Source organism: Triturus cristatus, chromosome 7 (genome assembly GCF_964204655.1).
Source record: "Triturus cristatus chromosome 7, aTriCri1.1, whole genome shotgun sequence".
NCBI classification, from domain to species: Eukaryota; Metazoa; Chordata; class Amphibia; order Caudata; family Salamandridae; genus Triturus; species Triturus cristatus.
Window position 1 is genome coordinate 543433011 of NC_140590.1, and position 25985 is coordinate 543458995.

Sequence of the window (25985 nt, forward strand, 5' to 3'; positions counted from 1 at the left end):
ACAAGTCAGTGTCCATTTTGTTAAATCTTGGTCATAACACAAATACCATAAAACAAAAGCGTCCTTCATATACATAAGTGTGTGTATATTCTTTTTTTGTTGTTTTTCTACTTTTTTATTCAACATTGATCAGTTTAATTGGACATATCCAGTAATATACTGTTCAAGGCAACTGTGCTGTAGATGCGCATGTTTTTCATACTCCTGCCATCTAGTGTTGGGCCTGGATGTTTGCAAGTTGTTTTTCTTCGAAGAAGTCTTTCCTAGTCACAAGGTAAGGTGACTCCTCCTTTCGGTGATAGTGCGCATGGGCATCGACTCCATTATTAGATTGGGTTTTTTCCGCTATCGGGGTTGGACGTATATTGCTGCACTCCGGCTCGAAACTGTCCTTTGGGTTCCCCTCGGTGTACAGTCCACTCTTCCCTCAACGGTATTGTTATCGTATGAAATTCCTCTCTCCGCGTATCCATTAGATCGGAAAAGTCTCATCTTCAGTCAAAAACATCATGGGCAGCCTTCAGGCCTAGCCGTTTTGATCCACCCCTCAGCCGATGGAACGGACTCCGTTTCAGTTCTGTCCTCGGTGCCTCTCGAAGTACCCTTTCACGATCTACACCAGGTCTGCAACTTGTGCCTATCACCATAGCACAAGGAAGAAGACTGGCGAGGCCTGTCGTTCGTGCAGGTAAAAAAAGACTCTTCGAGATCGTTGGGCTCGACAACGAGAAATGCAGTGCCAAGGCACTCAACACACTCCGTATAGCTTCGAAGAAGACTCCGAACACGAAGAATCGGCAGCTGCGGAAGAAGAGGAGGATTCTTCGTCCCAGAATCCGATTCCGACCTCAAGATCGAGTTGCAGTCAGACATTCAAGTGGGACAGGGTGTCGTGAGTATCAAAACCCCTGTACCCCAAAAAGTATCTTTTACCAAACATAAGGCTTTGGCACCACCTCTGACATCGTGCCTTGGTCGGCACTGAGACGACGTTACTGACGCCCCGCCCTCGGACTCGGCACCGAAACAAGTGGTCAAGCCTTCCGGCTCGGGATCGAGTCGAGACAGACCGTCTTTGGACCCAAAACATTCCGCTCTAAAAGACACATCTGGTTCGGAGATAAAATCTTCTGTTTCGAAACAAAAGTCTGCTTTGGAGCCGAAACCTTCCGATTCGAAACAAAAGACCGCTTCGGAGCCCTAAACTTCTGCTTCCAAGGACAAGAAGGACCACTCCGGTTCGGCACCAAAACATTCGGCACCTAAATCGAAAGAAGATAATTGTGATCCCCTGGAACCAGTCTGACATTATGAAGGACAGATTGGATCCAAAGCAGAAAAAGCTTTACGTCAATTCAGACACTGGGCACATAGCCAAAACTCCTTCTAAAACATAAGTGAGTTAAGAGGACACTGGATATAAGATTCCTCTTAAAAAGAAGAAGGACATTGAAATCAGTCCTATCCATCCTACTTTACCATCCCCTCCACCATCTTCACCTTTACCAATACTGCCAGGCTTAGATCCATTGCACATAACACACACAGCCTGATTCAGGAGATGGGTATGAGATGGGTATGATGATAATAATAATGATGATGATGACAATGTCTCTTTACCTACAGATCCGTGGGATGAATATAATGTTGATCCACCCATGGATAAAGGTCCAGGCCTACACCCTGCAAAACCTTCACCTCCAGATGATAATGTTTCCTATCTGGAGCTAATTTCCAGAGCATCAGCATATCATGGGGTTACACTGCATAAAGAGGCATTAGATGACGTTTTTTTTATTTGAGTCACTAGAGTCTTCACACAGAGTTAGTCAGAGTCTCCCTATGTTAAAAGGCATGATGAGACAAACGGATGACATTTTAAGGACCCTGTTCGTGCACGCATTTTAACACCTGGGGTTCATAAAAAATATAAACCATCACCCGCAGATCCGGTTTTTATTAAGAAGCAGCTCCCTCTAGATTCCCTGGTAGTTTCCAACGCTCGTAAAAGAGCTAATACACAGACATTTGAGGATGCACCTCCCCCAGTTAAAGAATCTAAGCTTATTAACGCATCTGGTAAAAGGTTAGCTGCTCAAGATGCCAATCACTGGCACATTGCCAACACACAGGGCCTATTAGCTAGGTATAACATGGTACACTGGGATGAGATGGAAGGTCTACTTCAGTACCTCCCAGAAGAGCACAAGATGCGGAGGAGCTCCCCGAGGCCTCGTGGCCTAAAGACTTCTGGGCCCCACTTACTGTGTATTTATTGAATCATCCTGACTTGCAGTGATTTGTTGTACTGTATTACACCATACCAGGATCTGTTGGAACCGTGACTCCCTCTCCAGGGATATTGCCAACGTGTGTCTAAGACGCTTGGGATTCAACAACTGAACAAAGTAATGTTATCCAAAGTGCTGGGCGGGGTGGCGGGGGACTATTTCTGGGTGTGCTTGTTTGTTGTTCTATGTTTTGTACAAGATGCGGTGATAGGAACAAAAATTGCTTGTATCACTATATTCTCTGTTGGTATCGTCAGTCCCGGACCCGGGACTCTGTGTATTGTTAATTGCAAGCTAAAAAAAAAAAAAAGAAAAAGGCACAAGAGCTAGTTCAAGAAGGGAAACTCATTTCTAACTCTTCTATTAGATGTGCTCTTGATGCGGCTGACACTGCAGCAAGATAAATTAACACCAGCATTTTCTTATGTCGGCATCCTTGGCTTAGAATTTCGGGCTTTAAGGGGGGCGCTAGAGAGCCCGGAGCAAAATGGCCGCACCTTAGTGCTGCTCTGCTGGTTGAGGGAAAAATGTGTACATTATCCGGCAAGAACAACGTCATCCACAGGTACTACTCACAGTTTCCGATGCCTCAGCACATCAGGAGCATTTTGATTACATTGCTGGTGCTGCCCTAGGCTTCTGTCTAACCGCAGATATCTCCCCTGGACAAAATTGCGGCCGTAAGATATACTGGATGCTGACCGCCGCTGATAAGCCTGATCCTGCGCCGATTCCTGCCTCCCTTGGAGTGCTGTGACTCTCCGCTGATATATCTTCGTGGAGCAGGCTGTGAGTTTCCATTTATCTGCTACTGTCTCCCGTGAGCCGGCTGGCGCTCCGTGGGCACCGAGCTGTCTGGCCCCTGCTGTGTGGCGGACCTGCTCCCGCATCCGCGCCCGGCGCTGCTGGACGCTGCTGCTGGGAGCCCTGCGCTGTTAACTGCGGCCAGGAGTTTGTTGCGCTCCGCTTCTGAAAGGTACGGCCCCACTCCCTGCTCGTGCTGCTGCCCGGCTTGAGTTGCGGTGCACCGGGGCTTTGCTGCTGGCCCCCGTGACTGCCCTGCATTGACGGCGGCACGCGGAGCTCCGGACCGTATGCGGACTGTTGCATGGTGAAGCGCTTCTTCCTCGCGTCTGCTCTGGCCTCAACTACCGCTGCATCGTACGAGATATTGCCAGGGGGCCTTGTGATCCTGTACTGATCGGTGGTGTCTAGTGCGGCCCACTTTATATAGCGGTAATTGATGCCCATAAAACGCTGAGCAACAATTTACTTTTTGTTTATGCTGCTACCTGCCCCATGCTACAGTAATATGCTGGATGCCTGTTGACAGCAGCATTTCCTTCATCAATTTGCTGCCTGCTGACCATATAGGCGGTTCCATGACACTGTGAAGTAGTTGCACCTACTGTTGCTGCCATTACTGGGGGTATTGTCTCCCTGCCTTGACTCTGACAGTTGGCGGAAGGTGTGTGAGCGCCATTACACCTAAGGGAGTCCATTAGTGCGCACTAACGCTCACATCTCTGCCCAGTAGCTTGTGACTCCTCCATGATACTGCTGTTGGGGCTGATTTGCTTGGGTGCCTGACGTGGTGGATTGCAGTGGTCACCCGGTAAGTTGCTATCTGTCAGTGTCCTGCCCCTACTTCACTTCCAGTACCTGCGCGTTCACATCTTTCTGAGGTCATATATCGTCACACAGTGTGTGGAGCGTGGAGTGACGTTCGCTGCCCTCTCGCCACGGCTGGGGCCACTGCTGCGCCCTCCTAGAACTGACCATCTGTGCAGTAATGTGCTAATTCTACGAGGGATTACGTGCATAGGGAGGCCACGACATCCTCTACACTGCGAGATCCTCCTAAATACATTGTACGTGGTACGAGACTATCACAATCTGACGGTGGTGGCGGCCTGCAGGCGGTCTGGGGGGGGGGGAAATCGCAGCATGGGTCGGATGGACAAGCATCAGGCAAAATTGAACTTCGAATCCCGGAGGCTGACGAAATCCCAAATTCCAGCCACATCAGTCACTGAGCCGGAGTTGGAGTCAGGTGCTAGCACCAAGTTGGAACGTATGTGGTTACAAATGCAGCAGGGCTTGAAGTCCATTGATGCTAAGATAGACCACCTCAACCTACGAATGGACTGTATGGCGGCTAAGCTTGATAAGCATGACTCCCGCATAGCGGAGACAGAGCTGCGCATTGCGACAGCGGAGGACCATATGGAGGTCGTTAGTGCCTCGTGTTCCAGCGCGGAACGAGGACCTTTAGGCCCGTTCCCGAAGGAACAACCAGCGCCTCACCGGGATTCCGGAGTCATCCAACACGGGTCCCATGGAGACGTACGTCGAGTTCCTGCTTAAAAATATGTTCGGAGCGGAAAAGTTTTCGGCAGTATTAATTGTGGAGAGAGCTCACCACTCGTTGGCTCCTAAAACGGTGCCGGGAGCCTCACCGCGTCCCATCGTAGCAAGGCTCTTAAACTATCGAGATCGGGACACAACTCTGCGTCTCGCTAGGGAAAAAGGGGCTGCGGATTACCAGGGGATGAAGGTAGAGTTCTTCCCGGATTTTATAGTGGCTGTTCAACAGGCATGTCGTGAGTTTCAGGCAGTGAAAAAAAAACTGCAAACGCTCAATATTCCCTATGCTATGCTGTATCCTGCGCGGCTGCGCATCCAACATGCAAGGAAAGCTCGAATTTTCACGTCGCCTAAGGAAGCCCTGCAGTTTGTACGCCAGATTGAACGTCTGGAATCGGCGAGAGTCGCAGAGGTTGATGCAGATGCTGAAGACTGAGGACTGAACACGTGAGAGTATTATTGTGGGGCACATGCAAGTTACTAATGTACAAAAATTAGCACTGCTGTAGCATCGACTGTTCTTTAATTTTCTAGTTGTTCTGCCATATTCACCGCGCCCAAATGCACACTATGATGTTCTCTATATATAATTGCTGATGTATGTTAACCTGCTTGCTCTCTTCAGGATGTTATCACTAATTACCTGGGTGCTACTTATGCTTATTTTTTCAATCTCTTTAAGTTACTATACGCCTGCGGATTGGCCGTTCGCTCATTCTCCTCCTCAACCCCCCCCCCCCTTCCCTGATATCACCTGGGGGGCAAACGGCCACTATTGACCCTCAAATAGGGAGTACCCCACCACAGTTTACGGTTCTCTTTGCACTTTTACGCGGTGGGAAGTTTTGTGTTCCATGCGATTGCGTGGCTGTTGTTTGCTTGTATGGGGAGGGATTCTCTGCACAGTTTTGCTGCTGGAGTGGGAGGGTTGGGATGTTGGCGATTTATCTGTTAACACTGCATGGGACACACAACATCGACAGGTATGGACAAGTACTGTAATGAGCTACAAGAGACGACAATTAGTTTTATTATGCTTCACAGAGAATGACGAATGCTAAAGATAAAGGTATTTCATTGCTGACCTGGAATGTTCGCGGTCTTAATAACCCTAGGAAGGTTAGACAGGTGCTATCCTATTTGGACCGTCACAACATTCACCTTGCGCTATTGCAAGAAACACATCTGACTAAGCAAACTGTGTTGTCAGTGGCGTCCAGGTGGATGGGGGTACGACTGTCTGTTTCCTACTCGAGAGGCGTTAGGCTATTAGTCTAAAAAGGCATCCCATTTGATCCCAGGGCATTGCATATTGGTACAGGGTATACTGTGTGGTACACAAGTCCTTCTAGTCAATGTTTATGGGCCCAACACAGACGACCCTGCCTTTTATGAGGTGTTATGGGGTAAAATATACAAACTCTCTCCTTCGACCATTATCTGTGGGGGAGATTTCAATGTTGTATTATCTCCCACCATGGATCGTTGCTCAATGGCGGAGCATACCGTGAAAAAGGCGACATCCTCTGTGCTCGCTGGTATGCACAATCTAGACCTAACTGATCTCTGGCGCCTGCGAAATCCATATACACGAGAGGGCACGTGTCCTTCCTATGTTCACCAGTCGTGGTCCCGTCTTTACTACTGGCTGGTCACCGCCGATGTGGCGTCCTGGACCCTGCATATTCGGCACTTGCCTCGGACCTTGTCCGATCACTCGCCGGTCCTTTTCACTATATCTTTAACAACACATAATCCTCCGCAGTTCCAGTGGAGACTTCAATCCTCCTCCCTGCTCGACCAAGTTTTCTGTGAAGGCATTCGTGATGCAATCACGGATTATTTCTCTCACAACACTGGGTCAGTTTCGTGTGTAGGGACACTTTGGGAAGCGTTCAAAGCGACCATACGGGGAGCATGTATCGGGCTGCAGGCCGGCGCCTTAAAACCCCTGCTTGGTACCATGAGCCGGCTGGAGCGTGAGCTGAGTGAGCTAGAGAGTGCATATAGTGACACTGCGGATCCTGCGGTATTAGCGAACATTAAATCAAAGATCACTGAATATAATGAGGTAGCTGATCAAGAAATTCACCATATGTCGCGCAGACACATAGCTAGATATTACGGAGAAGGGGCAGGCCTGGTAAAACACTAGCCAGCAGGATCATAGTCTCGCATGGGTGGAATTATATGGTGAAGTCGATCACGGACGGTGACGTTACGCACTACGATACATCCAATATTCTTCACACGTTCGCAAACTACTATTGCGGTATGTATGAAAAACGGCGGACAGCTCCTGAGGCAGACATAGCGCAATATCTAGATGACATAGCGCTTGTGTGGCTTTCGCGTCACCAACAAGAATTTTTAATGCACCCGCTAACAGTAGATGAAGTTTGCGAGGCCATAGCTGCGCTTCCGAATAGAAAGGCGGCAGGTATGAATATGTTGATATTTTAGCCCCTGTCCTTCTTGAAATGTACTTGGAAGCTTACGACTCCAAGATTCTTACCCCCACACTGCGAGAAGCACTGGTAGTCGCCCTACTGAAGCGAGACAAGGCACCCGATAGCTGTGATTCATACAGACCCCTATCCTTGATAAACACTGATGTAAAAATACTAGCGAAAGTGTTAGCCACTCGGCTGCGTTTACTACTGCCAGTTATGGTACTTCCTGATCAATCCGGTTTTGTCCCTACCAGGTCTACATCGCATAATTTGCATACATTGTTTGGTGTGTTACATGTACTGGAATCGGCTCTCCCAGCGGTGACCGTGCTATTCGATGCCGCACAGGCATTCGATTCTATCTCTTGGGAATATATGTTCGTGATTTTACACCGCATGGGGGTCCCTTTTATTTTTAAAAACTGGATTAAACTGCTGTACACTGACCCTGTGGCACGAGTAAGAGTTAATGCCTATATGTCCGATTCCTTTCGGATACAACGAGGCACACGGCAGGGGTGCCCATTATCGCCCTTATTATTTGCCCTAGTTATGGAGCCATTGGCCTGCATTCTCCGGCAGCGATATACTCAAGCTGCGCTGTGTTTTGATAAACGACCATTGGCAGTTTCCATTTACGCAGACGACATGGTGCTTGAGCCAGAAACCCACTTAGCACAACTTATCCGGGAGTACATACGATTCGAATGGTACTCTGGCCTCGGTATCAACTGGGCTAAATCGATCATACTGCCTCTCACAGATAACACGCCACGGATACCCTTGGATTACCCTTTAGAGTGGTGTAGTGACCCCGTGAAGTACTTGGGGATTTGGATTCACCGGGATCAGCAGGTCGTTGTGCAACAATTTTGGTAGAGCAGTCACGTGCCTCGAAGACCAAGTGACCCGTTGGATAGCCTTACCACTATCCTTTGCGGACAGGATTGCGTTGATGAAAATGATGCTCATCCCATGTTTTTTATATTTATTTTTAAATATTCCTGTACATCTGACACGACACGTTTTGACACGCTTCACTCATTATTCATCTCACTTGCATGGGGTGGCAAAAAGCCGCGCGGTAAATGGGAAATCTTAATTCTTCCTTACGAGATGGGTGGTTTCACTGCCCCTGACTTTCAGCTATATTATCTATGTGCGCAGGCGCACTATTCCTATTACTGGCAGCAGGCTCCTGGTACATACTGCACGTAGCAGTCGAGGCGGGAGTGGTACACCCGCTGCCGCTCAAGGATATGATTTGTTAACCGACATACTGTCTTCGACAAGGGAGAAATAGACACAGTGCAAACCACAGCCAGAGCGTGGCAAGTCCTGGGGAAGCATGCAAGTAAATTGCCACTCTATGCGCCAAATACGCCACTTCTGCATCATACAGCACTTTCGGTGACTGGGGAACCTGGTGCACTGAAAACTCTCCATGAAATGGGTCTATCTATTATGACGGATGCCTTTCTTCAAGGTCAGTTTGTTGAGTCCGCTACCAGTATTGGGAACGGAAAGAATGCTGCAATGCAAACATTTGTATATACAAGGTTGCGCTCGGCTCTACGTGCATTATATCCCCAATTGCCGGTTGAACCCCCTACTCTGGCGGCGCTACAGCTCCTCTATACCACTTCGACTCGGGTTAAGCTAGTCACAAAATTGTATCTCATCTCACAAAGAGAAGGGGCTGATGCGGGTGGAAGTTCATTAGAAAAATGGACTACATCTCTCCCTGAACCACTATCGGAGGAGGACTGGGGCACCTGTTGTAAATTGACGGGGCAGCTTACGGCAAATGGCAACCTACGACTGGTACATTTTAAGTATCTACATCAAATGTACTATACCCCTTCCCAGTTGTATAAATATGGATTAGGTGAGGTTGCTAATTGTAAAAGATGTGGTGCCCCGGATGCTGACTTTTACCATTTGGCGGGGGTTTGTCCAAAAGTATTCTCTTTTTGGGAACAGGTCACAAGGTCTATACAAGTGATTGTGTGGACATCCATAGCTTGCACACCCCAAATATGCCTCCTAGATCTTGTTACAGTTGTTAAAGCCTCTATTAGGAGGTTGGTGGTGATAGCGCTCTTACTTGCCAAACAAAGAGTCTCCATATGCTGGGGAGGTAGAAGGGCTCCTACTATCAAATGCTGATTACAAGATATGGTCTACTGTCGGGACCAACTTACCTGTTACGCTGAAGAATTGCCCCGTACGTCCAAACCTTGTGATATATGGAGCCCACTTACTTCATATTTGTTAACACTACCTGATATTTGATAGAACTGACACCAGCGGTATCACTTCTAGTTACTCACTTGTTCCCTCATTTTTGGTATCGTCCCCTTTTCATCTTGATGTAATGTTTTTTGATTGCCTTGTCTTAAGTCTCCTTTGATTTGTAGCTCTGTGCAATGTCGTACTGAGATCTGTATAATATTTCCCAATGACTGATCATGCATATGTTACGTTTGTGGTTTTGTATTTAAAACGCCAAATAAATAAATAAAAGATTACAGCTTAAAAAAAAAAAAAGAAGAATTTTGGGCTTTAAACCAGAAGTCCAACAGTCAATTTTAAACACTCCTTTTAACGCTCTTCCCCGTGTCTCCTGGTCGTGTGCAGGTCTTCATCGGGCTTCTCCATTCATTGTTACCGGGGCTGCACTTTCTGTCGACGGCGGAATCATGAGGGGCGAAAGAGGACGCGGTCGTGGACGCTTCGGTGCCAGGGGAGGCCTTTCTACCGGGTATCGACCTTTTGTTCCACACATCTCATTTGACTTTTATGTGTGCGAGATGGCCTTCCCACGTGTGAAAAGTGCCCCTGATGAGACCCCGTTAAGTGATGCATTGTTGAAGAGGAACCAAGACCTTGCACCCACACCAGCAGAACAGGCATCTATACTTTCCCTGGTCACAAAGATTAACAATGAAATTGATAACCTCATTGTGGCACCTGGAACTTTTGAAGTGCAAATAGAAGAAGTTCGTCAAGTTGGCTCCTACAAGAAGGCCACTATGATGACTGGTCATAATATTGCAGATTTGGTGGTTATATTGAAGATCTTGCCTACCATGAAAGCAGTTGCAGCCTTGGGGAACAAAGTAGTTGAGACCCTTAAAGCCCAAGATGCATCAGAAGAGTTGTTAATGGAAGTCAATGAAACTGGCTTTGATATCAGTTCTGCGGATGCTACGGTTAAAGTCCTCATCACCACAGTGCCCCCCAACCTCCGGAAACTGGATGGGGAACTTCACTTGGATATTAAGGTGTTACAGAGTGCCCTGGCTGCTATCAAGCATGCTCGCTGGTTTGAGGAGAATGCATCACAATCCACAGTGAAAGTTTTAGTCCGATTACTTAAGGATCTGAGGAACCGGTTCCCTGGGTTAGAGCCGCTAACCCCATGGCTAATTGATCTCCTGGGTCACTATACAGTAATGAACAATCCTCAAAGAACGCCCCTTGCTCTCAATACTGCTTTCAGGCGCTGTCTGCAGATACTAGCAGCTGGACTTTTTCTGCCTGGCTCTGTTGGAATCACAGACCCCTGTGAAAGTGGAAACTTCCGCGTTCACACTGTTATGACTCTTGAGCAGCAGGATATGGTTTGCTTTACAGCACAGACTCTAGTCAGGATACTTTCACATGGCGGCTATCGAAAGATCTTGGGGCAAGATGGCGATGCGAGCTCAGATCTTGTCACTGAGATTTCAACCTGGGATGGCGTAATAGTTACTCCTTCTGAAAAGGCTTATGAGAAGCCCCCTGAAAAGAAAGAAAGAGGAGGAGGAGGAGGAAGAGGAGGAGACCTTGGCTGAGGGTACTGAGGTAGCTGAAGAGGAGGAGGAAGAGGGCATGGAAACCACTGAATAAAGTGGTGTGTTCATTCGCCCAATACAGAACTTCATCACATCCTGAAGGAGAGCTTCAACGACCATTCTAGACCAAAACCAGCCAAGAATTTAATTATTTTATTTTGACCGATGTTATTTGTGAACCCATTTTTTGTATATGTTCAGTAGTTTTTATAATGGAATAAAATGCTATTTTGTTCCTTTTAAAAAAAAAAAAACACTCCTTTTAACAAACAATATCTTTTCGGTCCTCAGGTTGATGAGGCTTTAGAAAAGATGAAAAAAGACACGGAAGTGGCGAAATCCATGGGAGCACTTCAGACTCCTCCAAGCAGAGGCTCTTTTTGTCGCTCATTCTTCTAGAGCAGGGTCTAAAAGTACATCCTCAGACCCTAACACTTCCTTGTACAAGTCAAACACGCAACCCTTTTTCGGTAGAGGCTTCTTTAGAGGAGGGTACAGAGGAAACAATTTTAAAGGTAGAGGTAAGGGCACGCCAACGCGTAACTCCCCTTCCCCATATAAGCATTGACTTGCCTATGTTCCCCTCGATTATCTAACACCTGTCAGGGGAAAGCTTCAACGATTTCTCCCCATTTGGCAATCCATTACATCAGACAAATGGATGTTAGACATTATCCAACATGATTATTGCTTGGAGCTCACCAGCAATCCTCCCAACATTCCACCTCGCACTCACAAACTCTTCTCACAGCACCTCCAGCTCCTCAAACAGGAAGTGCAATCTCTCGTAACAAAAGGAGCTATAGAACCAGTTCACAGTACCAAGGTTCAGTGGTGTACTCTCTGTACTTTCTAATCCCCAACAAGGATGGCTCCTTAAGACCAATTTTGGATCTAAGGACATTAAATCTGTACATACTTTCAGAACATTTCCACATGGTCATGCTTCAACAGGTCCTTCGACTGCTAAGGCAAGGCGATTTTATGTCTACACTAGACTTAAAAGACGCATACTTTCATATTCCGGTTCACCCAGCTCATCGCAAATTCCTCAGATTTGTGATAGCAGGAAAACCCCATCAATTCAAGGTACTGCCGTTCAGAGTAACTAGTGCCCCCAGAGTATTCACTAAATGTCTGGCAGTAGCGCATCTCAGAAGTCAACAGATTTATGTCTTCCCATATCTGGATGACTGGCTCATCAAAGCTAGCACACACGAAAAAAGTGTCTACACCACACTCAGACTAAATTAGACCTACTCTACCAATTGGGTTTCCCGATTAATGCTCAGAAGTCTCACCTTCGGCCTTCACAAATGCAGTCTTATCTGGGAGTGACTCTAAATACTTGCACAGCTCTAGCCTCTCCCAATGCAGTCAGAATTCAGAATATGCAATCTCTGCTAATACAGTTTCAAGCCAATCAATACTTAGCTGTCAAGAGGTTCATGCAACTGCTAGGTAGGATTGCATCATGCATCGCGATAGTGCCTTATGCAAGATTGCACATGCGTCCTCTACAGGAGTGCTTAGCACCTCAGTGGAATCAGGCTCAAGATCAATTAACTGATCTAGTGTTGGTAGACAGCCACACCTATCGCTCTCTGAAGTGGTAGAACACATCAAACTTATCAAAAGGACGGCCCTTCATCGACCCTGTTCCACAGATCGTGCTCACAGCAGACGCATCCCTCACAGGTTGGGGTGCCCATCTTCACAATTTGACAATTCAAGGTCTATGGGACAATGAGTACAAAGCTCTGCACATCAACTATCTAGAGCTCCTAGCCGTATATCTAGCACTTTCAGTCTCACCTCATAGGGAAAGTTGTCCTAGTCCGTACCGACAACATGACAGCAATGTACTATGTACAAAAACAGGGGGGGGGGACACATTCTCTGCAACTGTCACACCTCTCTCAGACAATTTGGCGTTGGGCAGTTTATCACAGAGTCCATCTTCTGTCAGAGCACCTCCCAGGAGTGGACAATCAGATTGCCGACCTCCTAAGCAGAAGGCAGCAACAAATTCACGCGTGGGAACTTCATCCCCAGGTTCTCCTTCCATACTTTCAAAAATGGGGATTCCCACAAATAGATCTGTTCGCCACAGTGGACAACTCAAAATGCCTAAACTTCACCTCCATGTTCCCACACCCTCTATCCAGAAGCAATGCCCTATGGATGAATTGGTCGGGGATATTTGCCCACGCTTTTCCCCTCTCGCTCTCCTTCCATTTCTGGTTTGGAGACTCAGGCAAACATTCCTCTCACTGATTCTAGTGGCTCCCATTTGGGCCCGTCAACCGTGGTTCACAACACTTTTAGAACTGTCAGTAGTTCCACATCAAAAACTTCATCTCAATTCCAGTCTTTCTCTTGCAGAACCATGGAGAAGTCAGACATCCAAATCCCAAAGAGCGCAATCTAGCGATTTTGCTCCTGAAAAGTTTGGATATCTTAACTTGCCACCAGAATATATGATGAGTCTTAAGGAAGCAAGAAAACCTACTATCAGAGCATGCTATGCAGCTAAATGGAAAAGATTTGTTATATGGTGAACTAATAACATTATTGATCCACTAGATGCATCTACTCAAAATATCATGTTACATTCTGCATTTACAGCGCGCTGGTTTAGCCTAAACTTTCATTTGTTTTGCAAATATGCAGCTACTGCTGCAAGATTCAAACGGACATCTATCTTTGTTCAAGGTTCCAGTAAAGTTTTTATGGAAGGCCTTATGAGAATAATACCACCCAGGGTACCTCCAGCACCAGTTTGGAAAAGGCTCATGGTTCCACCTTTTGAGCCATTACACAACTGTCCGTTACAGTTGCTTTCATGAAAAGTGGTCTTCCTCATTGCGATCACTTCATTGAGGAGAGTTGATGAGCTACAAGCTTTAACCTTAGAAGAACCCTTCTTTCAACTTCATAGAGACAGGGTAGTTCTTCGCACCAACCCAAAGTTCGCTCCCAAACTGGTTTCTGATTTTCATATCAACCAATCAGTTGAGTTGCCTGTGTTCTTTCATCACCTTGATTCCATGGCAGAGCGAGCTCTGCATACTCTTGATGCCAGAAGAGCGCTTTTGTACAAAGTTGAAAGAACAAAAGATTTTCGCAAATCAATTGTTTGTTGCGTTTGCTACACCTCACAAAGGCAATCCCATTTCCAAATCTGGAATTGCAAGATGGATTGTTAAGTGCACTCAAACCTGCTACACTAAAGCTAAACAAACTTTATCTATATCTCCTGGAGCACATTCCACTTGTAATATAGGAGAGTTTATGACCTTTTTAGGTAACATCCCTATAGCAACATGGTCCACACCACACACTTTTACCAAACATTGCTTTGTGGATATCTTTGCACGTCAACAAGCCAATGTAGGGCAATCAATGCTAAAAACACTTTTTCAAACAGCTGTAACATATACTGCTTAGCCACCGCCTTCGGGGAATACTGCTATATGGTCTATGCAAAGCATGTGTATCTACAACACACATGCCTCAAACTGATTATGCTACTTACCCAGTATGCATCTGTTCTTGGCATGTAGAGCTGTAGATTCACATGCACCCTCCCACCTCCCCGGGCATCTGTAGCTGTTGCAGTCTTGTATTATTTGCATTGCATACGCATGAACCTCTCTATACTACACTTACTTGCTTCATTCTCAACCTCTTGCAAGAAAACAATCTAAAAATGGAGTCAATGCCCGTGCGCACTATCAGCAAAAGGAGAAGTCCCCTTACCTCGTGACATGGAAAGACTTCTGAAGAAAAACAACCTGCAAACATCCGGACCAAACACTAAATGCAGGAGTATGCAAAGCATCTGAATCTGCAGCTCTACATGCCAAGAACAGATGCTTACTGGGCAAGTAGCATAATCCTTGTTGTGAATGGAAAAGTGCACTGCATTTCCAGCATTTGAGTTCCACCAGTACAGGTTCAAGGCTATGTTTAATGCATGTTGGACTTGCTCACATTACATATCTAACCAGCGATACCATCTCATACAAGTGTGTGTATATTTAGGTACAAAGTTTGTTCTCCACTCAAAAATATATAAAAGATTCAAATGGTTCTGATTACTGCATCTGAACAGTTGCTAAATATTATGTATTTTGCCTGTCATGTTTTTTGTGTGGATCATATTGTAACTATCTAATTATCTAGTGTGACAAACTATTTTGTGGAAAGCAGTATTCTGATGGTGACTTCTAAGTGCATCAGCCTGGATCCGGAAAGTTTATCAGCAGTACCTCTGAGTGCCGGTGGGTGTCGCGTTGCTCCGCACTGACACCATACTGCTCAAGAAATGACTTATGGAGTCTATACCACATCACACCTGTGCACTGATGTAAATTCCTTTATTTCCGTGCATCCAGATGCAATCTGGAGCTGCAGTTTACCTCCTTGCGACTGTTTACCTCAACATTTTCACAGTGTGCAAGGGAAATGTTGCTTCCCAAAACAAAAGGTTTTAAGTCCTGTAAGAACTGTCGCAAGCAAATGTCTGTGATAGATCCCCATCAGGTGTGCTTGTGGTGCATGGGGCAAGTCGCGACTCCAAGGCCTGCAGTCACTGCACATCGATGAACCCCAAGACCAAAAGGGTTCGACGAGTCGAACTCTGTCGCCAGCACTGCAGGACTCCACATGACTGGTCCAAGTCCAAGGGTGGGTTCTGGTCCCATTCCTTGTACTGGATTCATTGAATTCGATCCTGAGGTCATTCGTCATCATGCTCCAAATCTTCGGGTAAATCAAATAAGAAACATAAATAGTCCAATCTGGACTCAGCCCCTTCCCTCCACTCTCCTAATCCAAGGAAGACATAAGGGCATAACCATGCCTCTTAATCTCGCTCCCAAAGTCGGTCAACGTCGGAGCCTATCCTGCAATTTGTCCTGGCACAACCCGAGTTTCCGGGCTCGCCTGCAACACCGAGGAAGATTGAAGACTTCTGTGAGGCCCTGCTTTGACGCTTCAGATTTCTTCCGACTCCTTGGCTAGCGGGTTTGCCCTCGGCGCCAGTTGAACAATCCAGCATCCACACTGGTCCTACCCCGTCACCTATACTGTCTCCAGCTCCACATTGGTTCCTAAAGCACCAATGCTGACTTCGCCAGAGGACATGGTGCTCATTGTGCTGTCAGACTCAAAGTTGGCATTATTTCAACCTCGACCAAAGCCATGCATGGTGTCTGTCGAACTACAATCTGCACTTGAAATTCTCCCTCCACTAGGACGGTCCCAAACTTTGCATTCTTTGTTTTGCATTGATTCGAACAACAATTATGATGCAGTTGATGAGATCGGTCCGCTCCACCATGGTCAACCCTACCAAGAAGAGAATTGGGATGATACCTTTCAAGATGCCAGTGGCCCTAGGTTTTCCAGTGAAGAGAGTGCTTCGTTTATGGTGATTTAGTGGAGAGCATCCGAAGATCTCAACCTCTGTGTTCCCATCCTAGAGGTTAAAAACAATGTTTTGACTTAGGTTCTCTAGCCAGGGCAAACCACTAATGAGCCCCTTTTACCTTTTAATGATGCAGTAACTGATATCCTATTTGTGGCATGAGCTAAACCTTGCTCTGGCCCCCGAGTAAATCATCAAATTGCATGACTCTACTGACCTGCCACAGACTACACTGACTATTTGTCTCAGCACCCCTCTCTGGAGAGCTTAGTGGTCCAGGCATCTACTACCTGGAAAAATCCAAACACTTTTCCGACTACTTGCCCCGAAAGGGAATCCAAAATAGCGGAGACCTTTTGGTAGAGAGTATTTTCTTCCACTAGTTTGGCCCTCTGGTCTGTCAGTGCAAGTTGCCTGCTGGGCTCCTATTCCCACGTTCTTTGGGAATCAGTGGCTCCGGTACTCCCAGGGGTTCTAGAAGACATTTGTCCTGTCCTGACCCAAGCTTTACATAAAAAGTTGTGCCGCAGTCAAGTTCATGATTTGTTATGACCTAGATACTGCAGATTCCCTTAGGCTAGCTATTGGCAACAGAGTTGCCATTCCTTGCCAAGCCTAGCTTCGGTCAACAGGCTTTTCGGGTGTGTCCAGTCATCCCTTATGAAAATGCCCTTTGACAGGAATCTTCTTTTTGGGCATAAGCCTCCCCATTCCTTTCGGGGTTTCGGCAGACATGCCCGTACCAGCAGCCAGTTCAGCCACAGCAAGGCGCCCAGCAATTTCTCATCCAAGGCCACCCACCAACCCTGCGGTTCAAGTCACCAAGCCAGTCAGCCTACTGCCCCAGCCATGGCCCACCTGCAAAGCCCCTTTGAGCATGTCTTTAGTGGAGCACAGTCCAGCCACCCGATTGTAGACAGGATCCAACAATTTTTGTTGGATTGGCAGGCCATAACATCGGACAGGTGGGTCCTGCAAATTGTCTTTAAGGGGTACGCCTTGCTCTTCTCAACCACTCCTTCGCACTCTTCTGCCATCCCAGAAATTACTGTTGTAGGACCATCTATCTTGTGGCAGGGAGTTATGTTATGTTACAGGATATGTACAGTGCGTGGCATCCTAGCGCTGATTGAAGAAAATAAATGTTCTACAGAAAGCAGAAAAAAGCATTTAAGAACTTAGTTCTTGAAGCGGCAGATCCTAGGGTCCTTCCGAAAGCCCCTTCATTATCACTATAGCGGATGGCAAAGCGGAGAGAGTTCCAAAGCTTTGCTACATTGAAACTAAAAGATCAATCTCCGCTTCTGGCTCTACTAACCGAGGGCATAGATACTAAATGTAGATGAGAGGATCTAAGTGGCCTATTTGTAATGTGAGGGGTAACCAGCTGACGCCATATGGGGGGATCACACACATGTAGCGCTCTGTGGGCAATACATAGGGATCTGAATTCGATTCTCTGAGTCGGATGCATACAGCAGCATTTTGCACCACTTGTAATTTCTGATTGCCATAGGCGAGTCCGGCTACAGTGAGTTGCCGTAGTCAAGGCGAGAGAGGATCCAAGCCTGAACTATCAGCCTCCTCGCTGTCTGAGGTGACAGAGGCAGAATCTTGAGCAGCATATCAATCAATCAATCAGGTAATTGTTAAGCGCACTACTCACCCGTGAGGGCCTCAGGGCGCTGGGGGGTGAAGAAAGAGGATGAGCAGCTCCGTTCAGTCGAAGAGCCAGGTCTTGAGGGTCTTCCTGAAGAAGTGCAGGGAGGGGACGCGTCTGATGTTGACTGGGAGCTCGTTCCAGGTATTTGCCGAAATGTAGGAGAAGGTTCTATCACCCATTCTGGCTCTGCGGATGCACCGGGTTTCAGCAAGGGCGAGGTTGACGGATCGGAGATTTCTCTTGGGTACGTGGAAGGATATTCTTTCGTTGAGGTATTGGGGTCCGGTGTTGTGGAGGCATTTGTAGGCGTGGGTGAGTATCTTGAAGGTTACTCTCTTCTCGATGGGGAACCAGTGGAGGTCTCGCAGGTGTTGGGAGATGTGTTCTTGTCGAGGGATGCCGAGGACTAGTCTTTCTGCCGTGTTCTGTATGGTCTGCGGAGCAGAGACATGTTGATTCCGGCGTAGAGTAGTCCAGTCTGCTGGTTGAGTGCGTGGGTGACGGACTTTCTTGATTCGGGGGGATCCATTTGAAGGTCTTGCGAATGATGCGGAGTGTGTTGAAGCAGGTGGAGGTGACGGCATTGACCTGTCAGGTCATGGAGAGGGAGGAGTCGAGTACGATGCCGAGGTTCTGGGCATGGTCTGTGGGGGTGGGCAGGCTGCTAGGGGCGTTGGGCCACCAGGTGTTGTCCCATGCGGCGGGAGAGGGTCCAAGGACGAGGACCTCTGTCTTCTCCAAGTTGAGCTTAAGGCAGCTTCTGCTCATCCAGGGTGCGACGTCCTTCATTCCTTCCTGGAAGCAGAGTCGGGTGGTGATGGGATCCTTGGTGAGGGAGAGGATGAGCTGGGTGTCGTTGACGATGTGGAGTCCGTGCTGTCTGACGATGGCGGTTAGTGGGGCCATGTAGATGTTGAAGAGCGTTGGATTGAGAGATGATCCTCGAGGTACTCCGCAGTTGATCTCTGTGTGTTCGGAGAGTAAGGGTGGCAGTCTGATCCTTTGGGTTCTACCGGTGAGGAAGGAGCGGAGCCAGTCGAGGGCAGTTCTCTGTATGCCGGCGTCATGGAGTCTGGTGGTGAGAGTGCGGTGGGAGACGTTGTCAAAAGCTGCGGCGATATCGAGAAGTATCAGGGCTGCGGTGTGGCCTTGGTCGAGGAGGGTGCGGATGTCGTCTGTGGCAGCGAGGAGGATGGTCTCGGTGCTATGGTTGCTACGGAATCCGGATTGGAAGGGTCGAGGATGGAGTTCTCTTCGATGAATTTCGTTAGTTGGGCGTTGACTGTCTTCTCTGTGACTTTGGCTGTGAAGGGGAGGAGGGAGATGGGTCGGTAGTTCTTGAGGTCCAAAGGATCTGCCGAGGGTTTCTTGAGATGGGGCTTGACTTCTGCACGTTTCCAGTCGTCGGGAAAGATGCCGGTTTTGAAGGAGGCGTTTTGGGTCATTCATGGGATTTAGAGGGTAGTACGCAGTGCCATCAGTGGTTGAATGCGCATGCATGCCACTGCCATCTTGGAAGCATAGTTGGAACGCGTATTGCTGTGCATCAACACAGAGTTGGAATGCATCTTCACGTCAGATATGTATCCATGCCGCCATCTTTGGGGTACTGTTCAAGCAAGCCTAAACCGTTTACACATATGTGGCGCCATATCTGTGGTGGGATAGACAATGTACTTGTGAAGAAAGACGGCACAAAGGAAAGGTAGATTTTGGAGTAAATTCTGTTATTAGTGTATCGTGGAGATGCACACACCTAATTGAAGATATTTGTATTCATCAGTGATGCACACACTTTCTTTTTAGCGCGTTGCGCTGATGTGTACACCCGTAACTGCACACATCATTGACTTCTGTTATTAGCGCATCGCAGTGATGCGCACACCTGTACTGAACAAAGTTGTATTCATCAGTGATACACTAATAAGAAAAGTGTGCGTGTTACAGTGATTCACATACGTAAAATTTAACAAATTTGTATCTGCTCACACTTTTCAAATTCTGTTTCGTGTTCTGTATATTGACATATCGGTGAGGATTGTAGTGGATCTACATTGGTTCACAGACAGGCAAGTCATTTTATGTATTTTTATAGGGTGAATTGTCAAGGGTTGTATAGTAGTGTTGTTATAATGCAGTCAGTTACTCTTCCTCTGCCTTTTCTGGAAGCACAAGGTAACCACCGTATTCCAGGGAAGAAATGGTTTGATGCCTTTGAAATGTATTTAGGAGCAATCGGAGTGTCATATTTTCATCCTGAAAGGAGAAAATACATTATTCTTTATTCATTGCGATCAGAAGGAAGGGCTGTGTTTAATCATTTACCATGTCTTGTTTTAAATCAGGGTAAGGAAGTTGATACACGTTTAGAGACTGTGAAGAAGCTTGAGCTCAGGTTTGGTATTCAGCCTAGTCTGATGGTTGTGAGAAGTTGGCCTGATATATGATGTCACTAGTTCTAGTATACACCTTGCATCAGTCCAAATAACCCTTGAACCCCCACCACAGGTAGTGGTATTAGGGGGGCCTTTGTGGTGCCACCTGATTTGCCACAGGCTTGGCAGGTGACACAGGAGCAACAAAACTCCTTGGTATCTTCAGACATGTGAGGCCAGTGAAAGTGAGGGACAAGTCTGTCCCAAGCCTTATTCTGGCCTAAGTGTCCTGCAAGGGGAATATCATGGGCCAAGGTAAGAAGGAAGCCTCTGAAACTCAATGGTATGACCAACCTCCTGGACGCACCAGGCTTGGGGTCTCTAGCCTCTGAGTACAGCAGCCCTTCATCCCAATAAACTCTATGGGTACCTTGAGCATTCCCTGCAGCCTCAGCAGCAGCCTGCTGTCTGAGGGGTTCAAGAGAAGGACAGTCTAATTGTGCCTGCCTCAGATCTGCCCTTGAAGGTCCCCCTGTCCCAAGAAACTCAACCTGGTCAGGTTCCAGTTCTTCTAGGACAGTTCCTTCAGAGCTCTCGGAATCATCCTCCCGTGAGGGCTGGTTCTCTACCTGAGGCAGGGGGGGAAGGCACAGCCTTAACCCTACTGCTCTTTCTCTTGGGTTGCGTCTGGTCCATTGTCCCAGGATCCAGCACTTGTTCAGGTTGGCACTTTTTGGCCTGTGACTTAGTCACAGCAAGGACATGTGCATCTATTCCCAGCATTTCTGCATGGGTCCTATACTCCACTTCAGCCCAAACTGAAGTTTCAAGGTAATTTCCCAACAGACACTCTACAGGAAGGTCTGAACTTACCACAACTTTCTTGAGGCCAGTTACCCCTCCCCATGAGAAGTTAACAATTGCCACACTATGGGAGGTAGTGGCATTGCTAGCGTTGGTCACTAGGTAATTCTCACCTAGCATGATCTGTCCAGGGTCCACAAAGGCAGGTGTCACCATTGTGACACTAGCACCTGTGTCCCTGTAGGCCTGAGCCATTATATGGTTGATTAAAGGTGTCTGTCTATACTTGCCCAGGTTACTGGGGCTCACAGTAGAGGACAAAGCTATGTCCCCATCACAGATCAGAACAGCCTGAGTTGGTATTCTGTCTAGGCCAGAATCCACTTCAGTTCCCAGGGTTAACCCTATTACACCCTTTTGCTGGGAACCACCACTTACAGCTGGACTAGGGGGTACAGTTGCCTTAGGGGCAATGGTGGTTGGGGGCTTGTCCTTTTTGGTGCATTCACTATACCAATGGGAATTGGATTTGCAATAGTTACACCAAGGTTTCTTTTGGCCATCTTTCTTTTTATCCTTTTTGGGACCACCCTCCCCCTGAGCCTTTTGGGGGGCTGGTGAAGACTTCTGGTCGTTTGCTTTCTGCTCATTACCCTTCTGGTCTGCCTTTTTCTGATCACCGTCCTGGTTCTGGGATTTCTGCTTAACTCTAGTCCTGACCCACCTATCTGCCTTCTTTCCCAATTCCTGGGGAGAAGTTAGGTCAGAGTCAATCCAGTGTTGATGCAGTAGCTGGTTTTGACAATTGTTAAGGATTTGTTCTCTCATGATCAAATTATACAATCCTGTATAGTCCTTAACCCTACTACCCAACAACCAGCCTTCCAAAGCCTTAGTGGCACAATCTACAAAGTAAGTCCAGTCCTGAGTCTGTGTCTTCTGGGTATCCCTGAACAACAACCTGTATTGTTCAGTGGTTAGGCCAAACCCATCAATCAGAGCACTCTTCAGGACAGTGTAATTGTCAGCATCCTCATCACTAACTGTGAGGAGCTTGTCTCTACCTTTCTCAGAGAAGGAGAGCCACAAGATAGCTGCCCACTGACTTTGGGGTACCTGCTGTACTTTGCAAGCCCTCTCCAAAGCAGTTATCCATTTGTGGATGTCATCCCCACACTTGTAGGGAGGGACAATCTTGCTCAGGTTTCTATTATCATAGGTCCTGACTTTTGCTCTCTGGCCAGAGCAAGCTTCTCTTTGGCAAGGGCAAGTTCTTCCCTTTCAATCCTCAGATTGGCTTCCCTCATTCTGGCCTGATGCTCTTTTCTCTGTGGAGAAGTCATTCCCCTATGAGAAGAGGCATTGTAGCTATTAGAGACATCGGAGTGGATTGATTCCCTTGAAGGGGATCTTCCTCTCCTACCTCTCGGGTTAAGTCCACCTGAGGGTCTGAATGGGGGGACCCCATTCTGACTCCCATGTAGGCTTAAGTTAGCCTGGCTGAGTCTCCTAACTTGGACCTGGCTGTCTACCTCATCTCCTGAAGTCCCTTCTGAATCATCTTGATCAGTATGGTGAGGGGAGTCTTCTGCAGAGGGCAGACCCTCATTTGTACCTAGGGTACCATCCTGGGAGGCTCTCTGAGCATTCTACTCGTCTAAGATCTCCACTAGATAAATGAGGGTAGGGTTTTTGAACCCTGTTTTAACTTTCTGGAGGTACACAATTGTCTCATCTCCTGAAAAGTTAGGGTATCATATCTGGAGGGTATCTTTCTAGGATATCCCTCTCCTGAGAGAGAATCATCTTGATCTCCTCTCAGAGACGTGATCTAGTGAGGGTGTGGTGTGTGCACCTACCTACACTAGTTGTATCTACTAAAACCTCTCTAGTGGTTGTAGTCAGGATGTGCTAGGCCCTACAACAACTAAGTTCAGTAGAACTTAAGTATTCTAAGATTTTGTTTTATATGTACCTTGCAGTACCTAATGTGATCTTTCAATTTGATATCTCAAGATTATAATGGTATCACAACAGCAAGCTCAGATCCCAACCGCTGCTCACCAATGTGAGAAGTTGGCCTGATATATGATGTCACTAGTTCTAGTGTACACCTTGCATCAGTCCAAACAACCCTTATGGTGATTGGTTGTAAAGTCAACCTTATAGACCAGCTATCCTAGTGATAGCATGGACAAGAGCAGTCTTAGGCTAAACTCTGTATGGCATGTGAAGCCAGCTGTTATACCATTATAGTCCCTTGAATATCAAATGAAAGGACACCACACCAAGTATATATAAAGTTAGAATGTATTTATTCTAGCATATACCCTCAGCACTCTTTATGAGGTCAGAGGTCTAAGTACAAACAATTTCTTAAGTAGCATACGTTAAGTTACACAGGAAAATACAGTTGGGCCCAGGGGCCACGCAAACCATATACTAAGAAAGTGGTATAAGTACCACGTCACGAACAGGGAGTAGGCCTAGAGCCTAGGGAATCGCTGGGGCTACACTACCCTACCAAGAGTTAGGAAGTGGGAGGCCCACGGGAAGCGTGTGCAGTGTGGAAACACACACGCGGTTACATTAAAGTCAATGGGAATGTAACAGTTAGAAATAGGGAGAATAAGGACACTTCCAAAGGAGCTAGGAGGAAGCAACTCAAGTCACTTAGACACTTGGATAGCCAATATCCACTGGAGCACCGGAGTACTCGCATTACCTCACCCACAGGAGACGGGTGCATAGGTGTGAAGATGTGTCGGGTGTCGTCGCTGGATCCTATGGATGCCTGAAGAACAGATGCTGGCAGGCGGCCAGGAGGAAGAGGTCCGGTGGATCCAAAGGTGGATCTTGAAGGAGGAACACCTGCAAGCAGAGGGGTCAAGTCTGGGTCACTAGCCAGTGACCGTGTGGAACCAGGAAGGAACCAGGCAATGTCGTGCAGAACACAGATGATGTCGTGAAGCTTGTCTCTGCAGCTGCGTGGACCAGGAGGCGTCGAGGACGACCAGAACCAGGATACGAGCTGTCCCACGAAGGATCTTGCTGATGGCGGAGTCGACTTCCCGATTGGAGTCAACAAGCCTTGGCAAAGGCAACCCACGCGGAAAGGGAAATTCGCTTCAGGTGCAGACCAGGAAGGTCTGGGGTGCTTCTCTTTCACAGGGAAGCAAGGGCCAATCTGGAGGAGCCAAACCAGCAGTGTAAAGTTAAAGGTTCGTCGTCGCAGAAGCTACTAGCCAGCGGGCCAGCAACCGAACAGAAGCATCGAGCAGGGAAGTGCAGAAGGGCCCCACGCAGAACTCGTGGAGTGGGGAGGGCTGATCTTCGGTGCAGATGGTGCTTTGGGTTGGGGCTTCTCAATCCCCAGAGTAAAACTTCGAGGAGGCCTCAGAAGCTGTGCTGGAAGCTACTCGCCAATTTTCCCAGGTAGCCGGTCCCACGTCTCTCGTCGCCTCCACGGATCTCAGCTTGGCTGTGGATGTGGATGTGGATCAGGGTCAGAGAAGTCTGGAAATCAAGGCGCTGGTGGGGCTCTGCAGTCGGTTCCTCGTAGAACTTTGGGCAAAGCAAACTGCAGGTTGCTTGATGGTGCCTGTTTGCACAGGGTGGCCACTCCTTGGCCACAAGGGAGGTTCTTCATTCTTCTTCTTGTCGTCGAAGGTCCAGAGTTTCGTGTCTTGTTTCAGTTCAGGATAATCCAAACTCTTAGAGACTCCGCTCCCACTCTTATACTAATCTGGGGGGCTGGGTTTCCTGCTAGGTCCCTCCTATGGGTGGGACCAGGGAGGGGGGTGGTTACACCCCCTTCCCTTTGTCCAGTTTCGTGCCAGGACTGGGGCTGGAGTGCCCCAGCACTGGTTTGAACCGGGCTATGCATGGGACACCTTGTGTGCCCCAGGCAGTGTCTCGTTTCTTTCATCCCTCCCTGCCCCAATACACTAAGTCCTGTCTGGGGTGGTGCTAGCACCTCCCAAGGCAGGAAACCTATTGTCCAAGCCTCCCTCGCTGGAAGGACTCCCAGCAGCAGGAGGTCAGACTTGTGTCTGTGGCAGCAGCGTCCATTTTGTAACGCTGGGGCTCTGGTTACCTTTAACCGGGTAAGTAGGATTTCAACATGTCTTCCCCCTCTAGAAGGGGGGAATACTATCCTCACCGCCAGAAATGGTGTGGGGGTAGTATTCCAAAGTGTTAGACACCTTACACAACATGTTTTGATAAAGCCAAACCATAGTTACCATAACCGCGAGGATTATAAGGCACTTTAAGAGTATATGGTAGGCGATATCATAGAACAGCTATAAGGACATGGTTTCGAAAGCTGTAGACAGGCTCAGCTCATGCTAGCGCACCATCTCTCATGTTACCAAGCACTCTGCCTCCAGGATTGTTAAGGCCTGCTATAGGAATGGCTGACAGGTTACCCATGTGTCTATATATGAGGTAGGTATAGGGATACGACACCTAAGCAAGGGGTGATTACACGACCTTTCCCCAGCTGAGTGATCAGCCAGTTGTGTCACGATGGGAGGCCAGCCAGGGGTGGCATAATACATGCTGCAGCCCCTGGTAGGCCTAGGGTACACCTATGACCTGGGTACCTAAGGTACACTGTACAGGGTCCAATAAGGTGATCCTTACCAATTGGGTTATGCACCTAAAGTACATAGTATGAATTTAGAGAGAGAACAGCTGGGCTGTGGGTCTGATTAGCAGGCCCACAGCCACATCTAAGTCGAAAACCAGTAAAGCA

General features: G+C 47.6%; 1 protein-coding gene and 1 pseudogene across 4 annotated transcripts in view; both read left to right on the plus strand.

Moving 5' to 3' along the window:
• Positions 1-25985, plus strand: part of UNC13D (unc-13 homolog D) — a 697875-nt gene that overhangs the window by 409314 nt on the left and 262576 nt on the right. The window lies entirely within an intron of this gene.
• Positions 9728-11154, plus strand: LOC146810064 (interleukin enhancer-binding factor 2 pseudogene; annotated as a pseudogene).